This window comes from Macrobrachium nipponense, chromosome 4, assembly GCF_015104395.2.
Source record: "Macrobrachium nipponense isolate FS-2020 chromosome 4, ASM1510439v2, whole genome shotgun sequence".
Lineage (NCBI taxonomy): Eukaryota > Metazoa > Arthropoda > Malacostraca > Decapoda > Palaemonidae > Macrobrachium > Macrobrachium nipponense.
This window is the reverse complement of record NC_061100.1, coordinates 129116783-129122088: the sequence shown is the minus strand read 5'-3', so window position 1 is coordinate 129122088 and position 5306 is coordinate 129116783. Positions and strand designations below refer to the sequence as shown.

At 35.5% G+C, this 5306-nt stretch overlaps 1 pseudogene; it reads right to left on the bottom strand.

The window, feature by feature from the left end:
* Positions 1–330: 330 nt before the first annotated feature.
* Positions 331–4899, bottom strand: LOC135211499 (uncharacterized; annotated as a pseudogene).
* Positions 4900–5306: the final 407 nt, after the last annotated feature.

The following is a 5306-nucleotide window of genomic DNA, read 5'->3' as shown; positions in this document are numbered from 1 at the left end:
AATAAATACATAAAATTAATACGTTGCCTTAACACTAATCAAAAACTATTGTGAAGTGTGAGAAATATGAATTCGAAAATAGGATTCCTATTTTCCATTTGAATCAAATATATAAAAAAAAACATAAATATAACTATTTTTCACTTAATGATTTTTGCCATGAATTTCCCATTGGCCACGTTGCAGGAAATGTTGTGAGCCAAATTACGGGGACGTTTAGGTTGTGAGGACACAGCACCTGTCGGATGACGGCCTTTACCAGCGGTGCAGCTCCCCTTGGCCTGCCATTGAGCGTCTTGCGATGGAGGTTGGCTGACAAGGTATCTTACCTCACCCAGCTCCACCATTCCTTATTGCACTTCCAGTGCAATGCAGCAAACTATTCAACTGGTTTGCAGTTTTTACGGAATCCAGACGCCCGAGGAACTTCTTCAGTGCACTGACTCTAACTATGGTATCTGCAACATCATGTGATATTTTCCTAGAGGCAAAATCATCATCATCTGAAGATGACATTGTCTCTGTTCTAGAAATTGGATCCTGTGGCTCCTCTTCCATATCCAGATTTTCTGTCTTCTCACTAACAATTTCTTTTATCTCTGCGTTGCCAGTGATCTCAAAGCCGCCATCCTCATTCAACTTTCTAAAAAATGCCACACCAGGGACCTTCTCTTGGCCAACAGCCAAAACTGCTAATCGATGACGACTTTCACTGCTACTTAAAAATTGCTGGCACACAAGTCATGCTAAACTCGGCACATGCAATTTGGTGCTTGCAAATAGCATCAGTTTGGCCTTGCATGCAAGAGCACAGTCCAATTTCAAGGTCTACATCATATTTTATGGTTGGATCAGATTCGCTCTGTACTTTATATTTAGAATTGCCAACCAATTCAACGCTGTCTAATGCAATCTTGGTCGAGACTATTGGCTTTACATGCCGCCTACTCAAGGCCACATCGACCAATCGTTGCCTCATTTATACATCGAAAATCTCGACCATAAACATCAGTAGCTGGGCCGTGTTGTATGCCTTGCATCTGAAAAAAAAATGAAGAAATAATCCAAACTGTTTGATAAAGTAAAACTAAAAATAGGGCAGTCTGTTACAAAAATTAATGTAGTTTAACCTGAACTTTTGCCAGCATAGTTTTAAATAGTATATACAGAATTTTTTTTTTCTTAAATTTTGCCATCAGGGGTTTAAATATGTCCCTTTTCTCTCTCTTTCAAGGTAAGACATTTCCATAAAAAATGATTTTCTACGCTTACGGACAAATCATATTTGCCAGATCAATCAATACAATTAACTGCAAAACATCCAGAGACCTTTGACCCATAGTATTTTCATTGCAGTATAGAGGTTTCTAATTAAACTGGAGCAATTCTCAGCTATTTGGATACCACTTGTTCTTTTCTGTTCCTTTCAATATGCATACTACTGAGTAGTTTTTCCAAATTTTTATGCCAATATAATTTTTATTATTATTATTATTATGTAGTATCTAAAACAAGCGCACACACACACACACACACACACACACACATATATATATATATATATATATATATAGATAGATAGATAGATAGATAGAGAGAGAGAGAGAGAGATACACACACACTCTACTAAGATCAGAGCCCACCAATTTCAGCAAGAGGTCATGGCAACTATCAAGGCAGTGTCATCACTTGCTTAGTGGGAGAACTTCAGTTTTGTGAAATTTCTAGTAATAACATCCACCCAACTCCAACCCACCCTCAGCAACTCTCAAGAAAAGTAAAAGTAGCATCAGTTAAACGCATATGCAGACTCATTAATTATCAGTATATGTACTTTCTTAAATGATGTAATGACAAATATTACCTGTATAATGTACTACTTATTAATCCTTACCCACTGAGAACAATATCCTTGATTATGCACATTGTTGACTCGCAGAAATTATTTATATGGTTCCCTCGTAACAATGTACCAGCTCGAAAAGCTATTGCCCAATCTTCCTTCCTTTCAACCAAGGATGCCACATAACTGAAAGTAAAGAAAATATGCTCATTAAAACAAGATTTAAATATGCCAAAAGGAAATTAAAATGGTTAATCAAACAGCAGGACAGGACATACAACTTGCAATTTAAAGAGTAAACTTAGTGATAGAATCAATTTTCTTTTCAATTCTGTTCAACTCTTCATTCAAAAGGATCAAAAACCTTGGATTTCATACCAACTTGTTGAATTATAAACAATGGTAACTGACTTTACACTTTAATGAACTATACAAAAAAAGGACATTTATAGGGACAGATAACTGAAGCAATAGTGCACTGAATGCTTCTAAAACTGGACTATTTCACATTACCTTTTGAAAATAGGATATGTAGCCATGAGAGAACAGGACTGGAGAGACTGCCACACTTTATTAAACTCTGCTTTTGAACTAGCATGAACAAGACTTTTCATGGCAGCCATAAGGTCTTGACGATTATCCTTTTGAATTCTATGTTTAGAATCCAATAGCCAACGCCATACCTGCTGAAGCAGATGGAAAATACATAGGAAACGTTTGCTGTGGGCCAAGTTGCAGCTAGACTTTTTCTTTCAGCTTCACAGTTGTCAGTCATGAATGACTGTGGAGCTCCTCTGCCATAGAAAGCACATTCACCTAGCATTTCCTCAATCATACCAAAGCCTGCCAAGCAAAACAGAACATTAAATATAATTTATAGAAAACATGATGACTGATATGGATGTTAACAAACAGAATTATAAATTAAATCATCATATTTGCATTATCTGTAATATACAATGGCCTATTTGGGCACAAACACCTTCTTACTAACTGCATTTACACATTGTACTGTATATGTGTAAAACATTATGCAAATACTTCATTAAATTTTGTTCACCAAAGAAGAGTAAGGAAAAAAAGTAGACTAACAAAATTCTTGGAGGTGACTGTGCTTGGCACCAGGAAAGTAGTATCACTTAAAGAGGAATACAAATTAAATTTTTGCTTAGGAAAATATATATTGTATGTACTGAACTTCCATACCATCAAAGCAAAGTCAACAATTAGAAAGGTTTTTCAAGAGGTTAGGCGAGTTCTGAGTGAAGGTAGGAATCTAGTGATAGAATACCTGTAGTAGTTAGAGTGAAGTGCAGTATTAGGATGAAAGTATGGAGCAGACCCATTTGCAATACAATAAGTCATAAGTGGCTCCCCAAAAAATCCCAGGGTCTCGTGAGTGAGCATGGATTTTGTATTTGAAAGCATGCTATTTAGCCATAAAAATCTTGCCAACATGCCTCTGAAAAAGTTAACATACGCAAAAATAAAATAAAGAATAAAATCATTCATGTAAACTACAAACCTCTGGTCAATGTTACTTGATCTTGACATAATGTGAACGATAGCTGTGTTCAGTTGGTCTAAAGATCCTGTGGCATCTACAAAAACAACTTCCGAGGCTTCTCTTAGATGTTCATGAACCCTCTTCATGAAGGGAGTTACCAAAACCACACAGAATCGTCCACCGTTGTGCTCAACTTTAATTTGTACTTCTGGGTTATCAGCTGCATACTTGTGGAAAGCATAAAACATAGACAACATGTTCAATCCACCATGTTGTTCTTTTACCCATTGGGTCAGCATATATTCCACAGATTTGAGAGATGGATTGACATATTTGTTTGCTTGTCCTCTCAAATCATCAACCAAATCTAATTTCATAAGATGGTGTCTGTGAGCTATTGCTGTTGTCATACCTGTAAATATCCTAATGTTAGCTGACAATCGCATTTCAACACAAAAATAAACCTGGATGATACATATACACATTTTCATATCAAGATCTCAGTGCTTATAATATCTACTACATTCACCGCCACCTTTGAAAGAGTTAAAACTTGGCTAAGGTTATCATTTTAAAATAATAGTAACTACAGTAGCATCATTACTGCATTGCCCTAGTATACTCTGCAATCACTGATCCGGTGATCAAGGAAATCACATTCTGAGGCCTCAAACATGAATATTATTGAAGAACTACTTACATTTCAATCACAGTATTGAGTCAATGAATTTTATTGTATATTAATAACATCTTTTAGTTAGTCTATTAGGGAGTAATACCGAATTAAAAGCACAAAAATTCATGAATGCATGCAAGGCAAATCTTTTTGAAGTAGCTAATTATGTGAATAAATCATTAGTTATGCCATTTGCAGTTTAAGATGGTAAAAGGCAGTTAATTTACTTTCATATATATCGACACTACAAATTTTGAAAAAGGGTAGCCCTCAAAATTGTGATATCAGCCTTAAGCATATGTCTTAGGAAATACAGTACTTAATTAATTTGTTCACGACTTTCAAGGGAAAGAGCTGTTGCTTGTGAGAGTTTCTGAAAAAGGGACATGAAATATGGGATAACATTGTACATCAATAAACACAGACTATAATTTCTACATTCCTATAAAGGCCTATATTCACTATAGTGACATTATCAGCAGAGTTAACGTTACTTGTTCAGTATAATCAATATAAAATTACCATGTGAAATTTTACATACAATATCATAATTTGTGACATTGAGGTTTTCTAGTTGAATTTAATTCCACTAGATAATGATTATAGTAAAATTCTTTTTACAAAAACTTTAAAACAGGTAAATACAAGAACATTACACTAAGTTTGACTGCATTTCAAGAAAAGTGTTATTTGAGCTTGCTCAAAGTATCTCTCGAATGTATCTCGGGTACTTGATGTTATTCTCAGTTGATTAAGAGCATCTGCAGAATCAAGGGGATGATTATGCCACCCATGGATTTCAATAAAACATGGCAAAGACTCCATAAGCTTGTCCCTTTTAAGGGATTGCTTATGAATGATCCTAATTGTGGCATCGACAAAAACTTCACAGCTGAGAATGAAATAAATAAATATAATTAGCATATATATTATATATATAAATAATGCTGCATATTTCATGGCACAAAGTTTTAATAAATATACAAGCAGAGAGAACCGTGTGCGTCTCTATAAACCACTAAGAGCAATCTTAAAAATAGAATTCACATATCTTCTCACAACTGCAGTTATTGAATGTTAATTATGTATGCTGAAAAAAAAGACTTGTGCATCGGGGAAGAGTTCATGGGTTCATGCTTAGAAGGAATTGGCTTACCCAAACAACCAGTTCCACTTCCTTAAAGGGGGTCTAGCCCCCTATGTTAAGGTAGGGCATTATAGGTGTCTCCTATCATTAGGTGGGGGAGAGCGGGGGAGCCCCTCAGGTTAAGTGGTTTAGA